Source organism: Engystomops pustulosus, chromosome 3, assembly GCF_040894005.1.
Source record: "Engystomops pustulosus chromosome 3, aEngPut4.maternal, whole genome shotgun sequence".
Classification (NCBI taxonomy): domain Eukaryota; kingdom Metazoa; phylum Chordata; class Amphibia; order Anura; family Leptodactylidae; genus Engystomops; species Engystomops pustulosus.
The window spans coordinates 16,385,520-16,400,900 of NC_092413.1; the positions used below are offsets into that span (position 1 = coordinate 16,385,520).

The following is a 15,381-nucleotide window of genomic DNA, read 5'->3' on the forward strand; positions in this document are numbered from 1 at the left end:
TCGGGCATGGGAACAATTGTAGATGTTACTCTTTGTATCCAGCGAGTAACACTTGTGAGTGTTAAGCCTTTAAATGCCACCGGCAAAGTTGTCGCGGGAAGTGAGGTCACGGCTTGGCACGGCTTTGTTGGGACCACAGGTGCTACCCATTGGCACCAATCATGGGTGTTATTAAGGTGGGGGGGTTGTCCTTGATTACAGAACCTAAACCTGGACTACTGTCTGAAGTCTGGGTTCGAGGAGCCAAACTCAGAATGTTTGGCACAGACTTGAGTATTCATGAGCATTCAGTGCCACCACTTTTCGTATCCCATAGTCAAGTTGTTGGATCTATTGTCTGGTGGGAGGTTCTGGTGGGAGGTTCCAGGCTGTCTGGTCCAGTCAACAAACATCCACCCAGCAGTAAAGAACCTTATGAACATATTGGGTGCCAAAACTATTTTCTCAGGAATAGTGGGGTTTAGAGAAAACGTCCCATCTGCACCGGAAACGGTGGATCACCACCGATTAAAGGAAAGATCTGATGGAAGTGGAGGAAAGTCTTCCTTAAGATTCCCGTAAAGGCAACATTGAGCAGCTCCCTACAGATTGTATGTTCAGACTCTTTGATATTACGCTTCAAGTTACTATGGTTCTTTGAGGTTGAGGTCCATTAATTAAGAAAAGGGTCGTGATCAGAAGGGTCGGAGGAGCTCTTTAGTCATCAAACCAAAACTCGTCACTAATTATTATTTTCCAATGTCTTGTATCCAGGAATACTGTACATTCAATCAAGTCTTATTGAAATTCCCTCCTTACCACGTCTTTTACTTCATAATTACGGCAGCACTTTGTATCTTGATTGATCAAGCGGATTTCTACTGCATTAACGAAAATTGGATTTAATTTGCCCTGCGCACAGAGCCGTACACTGACTGATATACATTCCCGGGAACAGAGACCAATGGCTGCCGAATTACAGCTCATTTATTTTCCATTAAAATAAATAACATATTTTTTAAAGAATAAATGCAGATGATATATAAAGCCGGAGGTCTCATGTCTCTAACCCTTTGATCCGGGGAGAAAAATTATGTTTTCTTTTTCATGATTTATACTGCAAATGTATCTATAAGGTTCAAAAAAGATTGTGTAGGTTTTACGGCCGTTGTAGATAGGATTAGTGTTGGGATGACTAGGACCACCAGTAAAATTGGATCTTAGGACCAACCACTGGAGAACTGCAGATATTACCCCATCCAAAAAATTTTTAACGCTAGGTGAATGGCACCAGCACAGTAGCAAATTACAATCTGGGGGTTTGGGTGTTAGTCCAGGACCCAAGGCTTCTGGGGATCCCATGGCCATCCTAACCACCCACGAAGTCAAATACTAGACTCTAGTCATAATTAAAAGAGGGACCTCTAGTCTGAAAATCCTAATATATATATGTCCTGTCTCCTGTCTCACGTGTATACAAGAGACCCTCCAGAACCTTTGAAGCTCCTCCAAAAGTAGCAGATGGGACCCTCATTGTTTCCCAAAATAGCTTGGTTCTGGTACTGTATGTTGCTAGCAAATGTCAAACCAACAATTTTATTTGTCGGGGGCCTACAATTTTTATACAGCCCAGGGCCCATGGCAGCCATAATCTGCCCCTTCACCAGTGGACAAGTGACATGAGTCTGCTTTAGGCTGGGATCAGTAAACCTCTGTTTAACAACACAATGTCCAGGGCATGTGCTGTAAGGTCGGGGGTACTGACCTCAGTTTCTTTACTGCCAGAGAGGTGGAGCTACGCTAGTTTTCTAAAGTCCTGAAATAGTCACATTTCTTGGCTGACCGCCAGGAATTGTGACTATTTATCACCAACACCTTACGCCAACTCAACAACCACATTAGCACCTAATCTTGTGAAGAGGCAAGTGAAGCTGGGACAATACGGCGCTTGCACAGTAAAGCTGGCACTTAATACATTGTCCTCCCTTGCAGGAACGTACAAGGGACGAGCTGAGTATAAAGTTGATTTTTTAAAATTTATTTATTATTTATTAATATATATATTAAAAATTAAATATATAAAAAATGAAATATAACAAATAATATATTGAATTTATTATTTATTTAACCCCAATGGTTAAAAATCATACAGTGCGGTTTGGGACACTAAACCACCGGTCCAAAAGGACCTGTGAGTGGTTTAGAGTCCCAAATCGCCCTGACAGGTTCCTTTAGGTAGTTGCAAAACCAACAATTTACTAAATGAATATTAGGCTATATTACAACCACCACGTCGTACTGAATAGTGGACGGCACACATCAAAATTTTTCTTTAACAAAAACATCTACTGTTCCCAGATGGTTCAGATAAACAGCGCCAAGAAGACTTATTCAGTTTGCTCACTTGTGTCCCATTAGTGGTCTTAAAAGTGCAGTTCACCGGTCCCTCTAGTATGATACAGTGGCCCAAAGTGTCCTTTAGGTCGGTGGCAGCTGGAGAGAAGAAGACAACTGATCGTTGAGGTGTTATATATAATGGGAGGAGCCTATAAGGGGAGGTACACACCACTACCATTCTAAAATCCCGCCCCATTCCCTGACCGTTGAAACCTCCACCCCATCACCCGATACACATGTGTAGATCTAATGTTCCGGCCGTTCAGCAGCTCCAGCACGTTCCATCCCAGATTCTAATGACTTAAATCCCTGGGCGGGGAACGTACACTTATTAGACGAGAGGAGAAATGGTTTTTATTGTCAGCGATGCATATTTTGCTCTCAGTGAAGAAACAGCTTGCTTCATTAACAAGTATGTAATGTTCTCCCATATCCATTATGTACAGTAAATTAATTCCTCGTGGGCTGTTAATCCACCTGCGAAATGAGATTAACATTCAAGAACGATACAGCAGAAGAAGAACCATTAACGCACTGTATACGTGTAGGATTTTATGCCATCATTTAAAGGGGACCTGTCAGCAGTTTTGACCATCTAGAACTATACACACAATCATGCTATGTTGTTAGTAGCAGCAGGATTGTGAACTGGGGGAGTGTCCTCACACTGCTGTGCTCTGTGCAATGAGCTTTTAACCAGCCCTTCCCCTTTGCTTGGAGTGAAAGCAGGCTTCAGTTTCGATATTACCGTAGCCAATCAGAGCAGGACAGAGGGGCTGTGGGGCAGTTCATTGTAGAGAAGTAGAGGCGTAGCAGTGTGAGGACACACCCTTTTTGGATAAACTTTAATTTTAGGAACATACATACAATTTTCACAGTCTGTTCCATAATTTCCATAATACAATTAAAGACATGCAAGCTATTAGTTTGCAAAACATTAGTTTTTTTTGTTGCAACGTGAAAGAGCTACCGAAAAATATGAGGGGTAATGACACTCCCCCTGGTACGACCCTTTTAAGTAGATTTGGCGCCAGCTCACACTATTGGTGATATGGCTAGGAGAAAGTTGAAGGGACTCTATAAAGTTTCTATAAAATTTATTATAAAAGTTTCTATAGAACAGGAGCTCCCTGCCATGTGGAGCGCAGCGCAAACTGGGTCCAAAAGAGTCTGGGTCAGGAATGTACAGCACAAAGTTATGTGCAGTCACTTCTGCTACTGATAGTTAAAGAGTGAATGGTTTTATATAGAAGAGACTGGTTATACTTGGAAAAGAGACTAGAAATAGTTAGAAGAGAGAAAAAGGAGAGACCGGTTATAGTAAAAAAAGAGACTGGTTATAGCTAGAACAGGGACTGTTTCCAATAATAATAGAGACTGGTAATAGTTAGATATGACTGGTCAAACTTAGAAGAGACTGGTTATAGTAAGAAGGGAGGTGGTTTAAAGTAAGCACCGAGACTGGTTATAGTAAAAAAAGAGAGACTTGATATAATTAGAATAGGCTGGTAAGAGCTAGAACAGAGAGTAGTTGTACTTAGAAGGGAGACTGTTTGTAGTTAGAAGAGACTGGTTATAGTTAGAAGTGAGACTGGTTATAGTTAGAAGGGAGACTGGTTATAGTTAGAAGGGAGACTGGTTATAGTTAGAAGTGAGACTGGTTATAGTTAGAAAAGACTGGTTGTAGTAAAAAGAGACTGGTTATAGTTAGAAGTGAGACTGGTTATAGTTAGAAGGGAGACTGGTTATAGATAGAAGGGAGACTGGTTATAGATAGAAGGGAGACTGGTTATAGTTAGAAGGGAGACTGGTTATAGATAGAAGTGAGACTGGTTATAGATAGAAGGGAGACTGGTTATAGTTAGAAGGGAGACTGGTTATAGTAAGAAGTGAGACTGGTTATAGTTAGACGTGAGACTGGTTATAGTTAGAAAAGACTGGTTATAGTTAGAAGTGAGACTGGTTATAGTTAGAAGTGAGACTGGTTATAGTTAGAAGTGAGACTGGTTATAGATAGAAGTGAGACTGGTTATAGTTAGAAGTGAGACTGGTTATAGATAGAAGTGAGACTGGTTATAGATAGAAGTGAGACTGGTTATAGATAGAAGTGAGACTGGTTATAGATAGAAGGGAGACTGGTTATAGTTAGAAGTGAGACTGGTTATAGATAGAAGTGAGACTGGTTATAGATAGAAGTGAGACTGGTTATAGATAGAAGTGAGACTGGTTATAGATAGAAGGGAGACTGGTTATAGTTAGAAGGGAGACTGGTTATAGATAGAAGTGAGACTGGTTATAGTTAGAAAAGACTGGTTGTAGTAAAAAGAGACTGGTTATAGTTAGAAGGGAGACTGGTTATAGTTAGAAGGGAGACTGGTTATAGTTAGAAGGGAGACTTGTTATAGATAGAAGTGAGACTGGTTGTAGTTAGAAGGGAGACTGTTATAGATAGAAGTGAGACTGGTTGTAGTTAGAATTAAGACTGGTTATAGATAGAAGTGAGACTGGTTATAGTAAGAAGTGAGACTGGTTATAGTTAGACGTGAGACTGGTTATAGATAGAAGTGAGACTGGTTATAGATAGAAGTGAGACTGGTTATAGATAGAAGTGAGACTGGTTATAGATAGAAGGGAGACTGGTTATAGTTAGAAGGGAGACTGGTTATAGATAGAAGTGAGACTGGTTATAGTTAGAAAAGACTGGTTGTAGTAAAAAGAGACTGGTTATAGTTAGAAGGGAGACTGGTTATAGTTAGAAGGGAGACTGGTTATAGTTAGAAGGGAGACTGGTTATAGTTAGAAGGGAGACTTGTTATAGATAGAAGTGAGACTGGTTGTAGTTAGAAGGGAGACTGTTATAGATAGAAGTGAGACTGGTTGTAGTTAGAATTAAGACTGGTTATAGATAGAAGTGAGACTGGTTATAGTAAGAAGTGAGACTGGTTATAGTTAGACGTGAGACTGGTTATAGTTAGAAAAGACTGGTTATAGTTAGAAGTGAGACTGGTTATAGTTAGAAGTGAGACTGGTTATAGTTAGAAGTGAGACTGGTTATAGTTAGAAGAGACTGGTTATAGATAGAAGATGTTATAGCCAGCACATAGCTGACTGGTTTGGGGTCCAGCTTTGGAGGGTCCCTGATCTGATCACACTTATCCTGAATATCACAAAAGGCTCCAAGTCCAGAGATTTAGGAAGGTTCATACCAGGGAGCGCAGGAAATATTTTAGGACATTTGCGGATATAACTGTAAAATCCATTGTTTCTATTTCCGTACACATGTGCACAATGCTGTGTGTGTCGCAATATAGCGCAATGTGCACCACGTGGCGGCACTGCGATCACTGATATTTCCCAGTTGATAGTCTATTAGGCTTTCAATTAGAAGATGCGCTCGTCTTTAGTCACCGAGATCTAATGAGTTTCCAGCAGGCGGAGAAGAGTGAGCGCAGCTCTGCAGCCGTAATGAATTCACAAACTTCCCCTTCGCTCATTCTAAGCCGCTCTGTTTATGGAACCCAATGTTCTCGCGGATGATGACAGGACACATTTTTATTTTGTATCCAAAAGTATAAAATCTAATTATGTGTTAAACAAATACATTGAGGATTCCGCAAAAGGGGCGGGAGGGAAAACTACAATAATCCGACTGTCTATAATGGAGGACGTTAAGCAGGAGCACTCAGACCCAAAAAGTACAATGGGGGTCATTTACTAAGGGCCCGATTCGCGTTTTCCCCACGTATTACCCGAATATTTCGGATTTGCGCCGATTTCCCTCAAGATTTTGTCGCACACGATCGGATTGTGGCGCATCGGCGCTGGCATGCACGCGATGGAAATCGGGGGGTGTGGCCGAACGAAATTAAAAAAAAAAAAAAAGGGTCGCGGACCTTGCACTTACCTTCACTAGGAATAGGCCGGTGAACTTAAGTGTATTCCGGGGAACTTCAGCGCAGCAGCGCCACCTGGTGGAAGGCGGAGGAACTGCCTTAGTGAATCCCGACCGGACCTGAATCCACCACAGAGAACGCGCCGCTGATCGCGCATGGACCGGGTAAGTAAATCTGCCCCAATGTTTCCATTAAAGACTCAGCACTTTACCTCCCACTTAACCACAAACAAGTGGATCCATTTTGGATTTTTTGAGTTTTTTTTTTTTACTTTAGTTAATGGCTTTGTACTGTCCTACTGTCTACAGATGTAGCAGAGCTGAGTCTGTCATTTGGCCTGAATTATAGACACGTCTGTACTTTCCATTCTTGAGTGAGGTCACATTTTTTACATTCATCTCAACAGCTACATGATATATTTTTGGCCACTGGAAGCCGTCACTAGGGGGAGCTCTATTGGGATATGGACATGTTATGGAGTTTAGTTGGATCTGTATAAATCAGTATGCTTCATGATCAACCTAAAATCGTGCTCAATACTGTTTAGGTTGCTTTCATACTGTTTTTGTATCATTGGATGACTTTTTGTTTTATACTGGGGTATAAGAGCTATATCCGACTGCGACCAAGGATACTGTAACTAGTGTCAGGTAGGTTTGTGTGTTATCCATACTGAACGGAGCCCCCACCGGGGTGGAGTGCTTTCTTCCATATCTGTGTGGACATGCACATTTATATATGTGTTCTATAACTTTGATAGTTTTATCTCCAACCTACGACCCCTAGTATGCTAATTAGCTACTATGGGTCCGATTGACGGAACTCTTGCTGCATCGGTCTGTCGTAGTCCTGAGGAGGCTCTCCAGGCACGCCCCTCTCCTGCTCTGTTTCTCCTCCCCTGTCTTCCCCTTTGACCCCAGTTCTTTGGCAGCCAAGGTAGTGCGGAGGGAGATGTAGGACACAGTCGAGCCTGGGATGACAGCAGGGGCACACAGAACAGGTAGGCAGCTTTTCTTTACATGAAGAAAGAAAAAGAAGAAAAAATCCACTTGGTCCGCACTTGTAAATGGTAAAAATTCACAAAATTTGTTTAAGCAGGCAGCCAGGGACTGGTATACGGAAAGACAGCAAGGAACGGATGACAGGGCACAGAGGAACACTGGTAACACAGCAACACTGGAGGGCTTTCACTTAGCAGGGAATGATGCTGAAGATCCGACGAGCAGGAAGGGAGGTGCCGGATTAACGATCAGGAGGACGCTGGCCCTTTAAATCTAGAATAGCCGGTGCACGCGGGACTTGGGAGTGGGAACGCGCACGTGGCCTAGTGGGATCCGGAGCAGAGCCAGGAGCGTGGAGAGGTGAGTCCGTGCAGGGAAGCAGGACAGAGGCAGCGGAACTGAGAGGGGCAAGGGTGTGCCCGTGACCCGCGCCATGTATCACGGGGACACCCATGACTGCCTCTATTGCCTGTCAGCAATTTGCTAACCGGTAATCTATTAGGTTCAGTCTTACACCTCATTCACATGATCAGTATTGGGTCAGTATTTTGCATCTTTAAGACAAAAGATCAAAAGAGACAAACTCTAAAGAGAAAAGTGAAGTAGAACGTTTGGAGAGTCTCCTTCGCCTTGAAGCCGATGCTGGTTTTGGTCTAGTTGTCATGGTGACATGTTTCTTTAAATTTTGGTTAATTAAATGTATATTTATTATCATTTTTATTTTAAATGTAAAAAAAACAACCTATAGGGAGATTTATCTTTCTGAGTGCACATAAAAGAAATCATCTAATAAGCCGCCGCTACCTTTTCGCAGAATAACCTCCCCATTGGCCGCTGTTTACAAAGCAAACTCTGCCTCGGGGCAGGATTCTCGGGCCGCCTTATTATCTGTACAAAGAATTTGGTTCAGGCTTAATACATTAATTGCTCGGCTTTTCCTCCACAGCATTAAGGAGAAGAAATATCCTTAGAACACGGAGTAATTATCAAGGGCCCAAGAGAATCATCAGTACATGGAGTTTATCCAGTCTTAGATAGAAGCCATATATTATATGCAGGTTCTTATTATTTAACTAAGGAAATATTTAACATTTATTGCACCAATTATATTAGTGATACATATTTACAAATAGTCTCATTGGTTTCTGTTTAGAATTCCATTGTGTGTCTCCATGGTAACAGACTACAAACGTATCCTGTGTAGTCTGATCGCGCAGTCGAGGATTACTATCACACCTGTGCTCCAGAGAGTATTTATAATTTTTATACTGTATATATATATATATATAATTTTTTTTTTTAATGATAAAGTTCAGAAATTTTTATTTCAGTCCTGGAAAGTTCAGATTTTAATGAAGACTTGTCACCAGAATTTTACCCCTCACACTTGTAATACTACTGCTAGTTATGGGTTAAAATCCTTCCCATGTCAACTAAAATTATTTGCCACTGAGGCACCGTACACTAATTACAGAGATTTTTCTAGACATGAGTCAACTTCTGAAGAGAAGAATCAGGTTTTCCTCTAGGCTGCCATGCCTCCTGTCTCTTTAAATCTCAGCCTTAGCTGACAGGAAGTCCTCTCCTTGTCTACTTCCTGTTCCTACCAGAATGATGTCTTTCTCACTGCATGGTGAATTGAGTAGTGAGCACTGTGTGGGAAACTGCAGATCTTCTCATCATTTCAGGCAGTAGTGGCCGGAGTCAGCAAAGGAAGAAAAGGTTCGGGGAATGATTTTACTGGTGGGAGGAGTCAGATTTAAGATGGGATGCCTGCACAGCCCTTTTCAACAAAAGCACAGTGGGAAAGGTGGGGTGAGTAAGGTTTTTTGTGCCTTCTTGATGACAGGTTCCCTTTAAATGTCCAAAAATGTCAAGTTTGTGGAAACTCTTCTAGAAAATGAGCATTTTCAGAAAAACAGTGGACAGTGCAAGGGGTGGGGTCTAAAAATTTTGGCTGTGACAATATCCGTAAGGTGCAGCCAGGATTGTAAATGCAGGTAATGGGTGATGTGCCCCGCGAACATTTAGTAGAGCAGAGTTATAGACGTCACTATACTCAAAAGGTGACAGCCCATGGGCGGGGCCTCTGTACTTTTTGGGCGCTGGGGTCTGGGTTGCTGGTGAAAACTTCTGTTCTGAGGTCTGTAATCTAAAATTATTGACATGCATTACATCGCCATGTTTTTTAAGAAGTTTAACGGGTACTGTCATTGTAAATTAGGAGCGCAGTCTATACATTAAAGGTATAATAAGTAGCATTGTATAGAACTTATAAAATAAGTTATATTATTAATAAAATACTTAAAGAATAAGTATTCCAAACATCCTTTTTCAATTTTCGAAAATTTCATTTTATTTTAGAGGAATACATTTTTATGCAAATTAGACTACAGGTGCATCAGGGGCGGAGCCATGTCTACCGGTAGATGCACCAGTTTTCATTTTACAAAACCTCTCATCTCTACAAGTATAAAGGGAAGGTTCCGTGAAAAAGAAAACAGGTGCAACACGAGACAAAGCTCCACCCCCAATGCACCGGGGAGCTAATTTGAATAAAACATGTGTTTTCTAATATTGAAGATCTTGAGAAACTAAAATGATACTTCTTTACAATGCGTTTACATGTGGGGGGGATTGGGTAGGGGACACTCTATGATCACCCAACACATTTTTCGACAGTTCTCTAAAGTAGAGAAGTGAAGGCCATGTCTTGGCATCTCTGCCGATCCTCCATTAGAGGAGAACATCAGTAATGACAGTAGTCACTGACACAATCTCCGTTGCTGCTTTCATTTTGTGTTTTCTTGGATGTAAAAATCTCCCCCATTCGGTGGTAATTGTCTTCCTGGACCATCAGTTATTCTTAATGAGATTGTAGATTGCCTGGAGACTTCCAAACCACCACAGGTGGGGGGGGGGGGGTGAAGTGACGGCAATAACCATCGCGTGGAGCGCCAGCTCATCAGGAGATAAGAGCCGAGCTCATCACCAAGACGCTACAGCGCAAATAACAATTACATTATCCTAATAATTATAAAGCCTAATACCGAGCTACGGAGGGGCAGCCAATTTTCAGGATAGAGGGAGGATAACCCATAACAGGGCACACAGCCAGCGGGAAGCCACCAAACTGACATCTCACTGTCCAGTCGTGACCTATTAAATAATATATGTTATCCGTAGATAATAACCTCCTATTTTTTATCCCCAGATCTAGTTTAGCTTTGTGAAAGCAGAGCCGTGACCCCTAGAGGAAACCTTACCTACAGTGTGTACAGGGGGTGGGAAGTAGTCTGAGATACACCCCCATCTTATTATTGGTTCAAACTGATGTCCTCTCCCTCCTCCTGCAGATCTGCCGCTATAGATTGGCCATTGTGTATAAACACAAGCCAATTACCTGTTTACATGATAAACAGGGAGAGTCTTTATTACCCCACCCACACACAGTGATTGACAGTGAGAGTCTTGATTACTCCACCCACACACAGTGATTGACAGTGAGAGTCCTGATTACCCCGCCCACACACAGTGATTGACAGTGAGAGTCCTGATTACCCCGCCCACATACAGTGATTGACAGTGAGAGTCCTGATTACCCCACCCACACACAGTGATTGACAGTGAGAGTCCTGATTACCCCGCCCACACACAGTGATTGACAGGGATAGTCCTGATTACTCCACCCACACACAGTGATTGACAGCGAGAGTCCTGATTACTCCACCCACACACAGTGATTGACAGCGAGAGTCCTGATTACTCCACCCACACACAGTGATTGATAGTGATATTCCTGATTCTCCTGCCCATACTAGGTAATCCAATCTATCACCTAACCAGTGTGACTATGGGTCACCACTTAATGCAGGGTCCTTCCTAGGTTTTGCCCTTTAACCCCCATACAGGAGTCTTGATCGTAAGGAGACCTCTTGGTCGCTACCTCTTGAAGTGGTCCATGTGTAGGTGTTAGGAGCCTGAGGGGTAAAAGACACTGGGGTGGAGCACCAAGGGGCAGACAAGAGTAGTCCAGTATGGGCTGAGGTTAGTGCAAGTGGAATATGAGTGTAGTCAGTAAGCCGGTGGTAGGCCAAGACAGGTTCATAAAACGGATATACTGTAACATAAGAGACTTAATCAATCATGGCACAACTTAAACTTATCAAAACATTTTCAGACACACAAGTAATGAGGTGTGACACCAAGTCACTGCAAATAAGGTCCCATTCAAAAAAATTCAGAGTTGATCTGCAGTAACCGGGTCTGACCACTACACAGATAACAGCGCTGTCTGCTTCCTGTTCCAATCTCGGTTTATTAGCAGCTGAGGGTACTGGGTGTCGGACCCCCATCAATCTGATATTGAGATTGTTATGGATATGTTATAAATTATTATTCTTTCATCCGCCCCATTTTCCATAGTGGAGAGCGGATAATGGGAGCAGCTCCAATCCCCTGCAATAACATCCGTTTCTCCAACCCTCAATATTGCAGAGTAACCTTAAAAAGCTTAAAAATATGATAAAACAAGTGTCACCTATAATAACACAATATCTGGGAGATCTGGGAGGTGCGAGTTTCAGCATCATCTATTTACACTTTTAGATTTGTGCCAAAACCATTTTAGTCCAATAAAGTCATTTTAGGTTAATTTCCAATCTGAAGCGTAAAAAGTATCTATAACATACGGCGAAAACAGCCGCCACCATGGAAATGCAAATGTAGCGCGACAAATCATCCTGGCACTTACTGTACAGCAGGAAATCTGCACCTCCTACACATGAGCACCCGTAATACTTTATCTATCTCATATCTATCATCTATCTATCTCTTTATGTATCTATCTCTATTTCTATCTCTTTATGTATGTATGTATCTATCTATCTATCTATCTATCTCATATCTATCTACCTATCTATCATCTATCTCATATCTATCTATCTACCTACCTATCATCTATCTCATATCTATCTATCTAATATCTATCTCATATATATCTATCTCATATCTATCCCCATACCAAGCACTGTGACACTAGCGTGCCTAGGCCACAACCGCCAGCCACTTCGATATTCTGGGCCCCGGCTGCCTCCAGAAGAAAAGGCTAGGCCCCGTTGGGGAATGTTGCAAGTGGTGTCACGAACAGGATCTCTACTTCTGTGCCTTATGCTGGAGAAAATAGAGCCCGCCACCTCTCCTGGTGGAAAAGACTCGGACTTCCTGCCCCGCCTCATCGAGACGCCAGAACTTCTGGGAACTTTGAGCAGAGAGGTCATCACCATGTCTGGTCCTAGGCCTCTACCCTCAGCCGAGGCACCGGAGTTCTTAGAAGCCTTGGAGACTGTCATTGTGGTCTCCGCACAGCCGGTCCTACTAGAGGACCTACCTACAGTCAGTGACAGAGCACCATACACCACCCGGGCGGTTCCTGCTGCCTCTCCCGGCTACCATGCTGGTACCGCGGGCCCATGTGGAGGTGCCATGTGGGGAGTCCCCGGCTCCTGCCGAACCAGCGCCTGGGCCTACTATAGCTGCCGACCATCCTGCGGTCCCTGTTGCTGTGGTTCCTGATCCTCCGGCTGCCCCTGCTCCAGTTCCGGCACCTGTCCAACCACCGCTGAAACCCGAGCCTGTTCCGGTGAGACGACCTGCAGCCCCGGCACCCCTGCAGCCTCGGGGTTGAGGTGAGGCCCTCCGCCAGCATCTCCGAGATGCTGTCTCGAAACAGAGACGTCGGGAGAAGGAGGCCCAGCGGTACATGGTAGGCAGGTCCAAAAAAGGCACTTGGGTTAAGCAAAACTGGAGCACTGGGAAGGTCTGCTGCTTTGATCGACTGCGGGGCTTCGCCACCCAGGACTACACCGGACGGGAGGTATTTATTCCCCGCCGGTCCGTCAAGCGGCCTGATCTGCCGGAGCGCCTCACAACTTGAGGCCCAGGGAGGGGATCGGAGTCCCCAGGCTGTTTCCCATGTTAATGCTCTGTTCACTGTCATAGTAAGCACAGGTCACATTGCCATCCACCGGCCGGGCATGGTCCAGGGAAACACCCCAACGGCTTCTAATGTGGGGAGTGCAGCTGGATCCCGAGGGTCCTCTGTGGCGGAGGATGGCCCAGCTGATGAGCCTTATCCGGAGGCTCCAACGAGAGCATCACCTCAACCTGCCACCTACCAGTGGGGTGATGACCTGGCCCTGGAAGAGTTGGAGCTGGCGCTGCCGCAGACTCCTATTTACTTGTTCTTGGACCCCTCAATGGTCCCAGGCTCTGTTGAGCCCCCGGCTGGAACAGCCAACATCCCGGAGGACAGCGCCCCTCCCCCTGAATGTCAGGAGGACGAGGAGCCTGCAGTTCCTGAAGGTGCCACCGGGTGTCCCCAGCCGGCTCTTGTTTCTTCTACACAGGATCCTGCCCTGGTTCCGGATTTTGTCATTCCAATTGCTAAAGATACTGATTAATCCCTGATGGGCGGTAGCCCTTACCAGGTACTTTATCTAATGTAAATATATTGTGTATATATGACAAGGTTTTTAAGCTAATCCCAGTTGCGCTGAGTGCCCATATACCTAATAGAGCCAGAGACTATCCTGAGACTCTTTCCCCCTATTTATCATACAGTCAAGAGATTTTCCTTGAACTGCTCACCATTGTTATATGCTATGTTAGCATCAATCTCTGCTGACGCAGAACCACATCATCCACAAAGGATTCTGTCCCTCCACATCAAGAGGAGACACTTTGTTTATCTGAACTTTTCCCCACATCAAGGGCTGTGCCCAGAAGATGGACTTTGTTTTAAAAGCCTTCTGAGAGACTTTTAGCCATACTCTACAAGGAAAAGTTGCTATTCACTTTATTTTGCACTTAATGTCTTGATTTGCAGGAATGGACATTCTGTTTGCAATATCTATGCCTTTTTCTTCACAGGAAAATGGACATTTTGCTCTTGCTACCATTTCATGTAACGTTTGTAACGTTAAAGGTTCAAGCCATTTACCCATTGGGCTGTTTATATCCAATGTGTGTTAACATGTTTGCACAACTGTCAATGCCATTTTGTCAGTAAGTTTGCACTTAACCATTTTATAGGCTTTGCAGGATTGTAGCGAGACTGTGTTCGACGGTCTCTGTATTTAAATCCTGATCGCAGGCTTACGCCTAGAACCCAAGCTCGGTACTTGTGTGGCTTCTGTAAACTGCGGGTCCTTATGGGACCGGGGGTGTTCCTCCAGTAGCACCTAGATGTCATACACTCAGGGTAAGACCATCAGACGGCAGGTAAAAAGTTTACTGTATGCATTGCATGTACCTAAATGTATTACTATTTGTTGCCAAGGATGAAGAGTTTTCAAACAAATAGTCAGGCCTTGGTGCAAGGAGTGGATTACAGGACACCACACCTTTCCTTACTACACAGTTGGTTTAAGGGCGTCAGCTACCAACTGTCACATTCTGTGCATTTCTGTACTTAGTCCAACACCAACTCAGGTGTGTGTCTCCAGGAACATGGGCGGTTTGTCCCCTACACTGCACATAGCCAGCACTTCCTCGAGAGTGCAACCTATACCATCTACGCCCCTACCGGCTGTTACACACCTGGACCCTCCGGAGGCCATATGCTGCTGGCCATTGCCCCAAAACTCCTGAAGACGCCACATTAGGTGGCGAAACATGTCGGGGGGGGGGGGGTGACGCTAGATTTTAATCCAGGGTACGGGAATAGCCATGCAGCAAGTCAGCTCAGATATTAATATAGAGGACCGGCAAACCAACGGACTGAAGGGAAAAGCAAGGGGGGGGGGAACCAGCAGGCACAGAATACGGCAGACTGGTGGAATGGAATGTATGCATGGTGTGAACTACCCTACCCCAATCCTAAATCTTCCCAAACCCTACTAACATCCCATGTCAGAGTGCTGATTGTGTGTCTGAATGCTACCCAAAGCAAAAGAGGACAATACAAACTAAAGACAGCCCGATAGGAACCTGACAGGAGAAAGGGATATTCACAAATAGGCTGATCTCGAACCCCTGACTATTTTAAAACAACATAGTACTGAGTCAGCAATAGAGCTCTATTCACATTTTGTTTTCTCTTTTTTTAGATT

The 15,381-nt window shown here is 43.9% G+C and overlaps 2 protein-coding genes across 2 annotated transcripts in view; one reads left to right on the top strand and one right to left on the bottom strand.

Moving 5' to 3' along the window:
• The window catches only part of LOC140121017 (spermatogenesis-associated protein 7 homolog), a 287,164-nt gene that overhangs the window by 64,124 nt on the left and 207,659 nt on the right, over positions 1-15,381 (top strand). The gene's annotated exons all lie outside the window — the stretch shown is intronic.
• Positions 1-15,381, bottom strand: part of KCNK2 (potassium two pore domain channel subfamily K member 2) — a 77,219-nt gene that overhangs the window by 3,721 nt on the left and 58,117 nt on the right. The window lies entirely within an intron of this gene.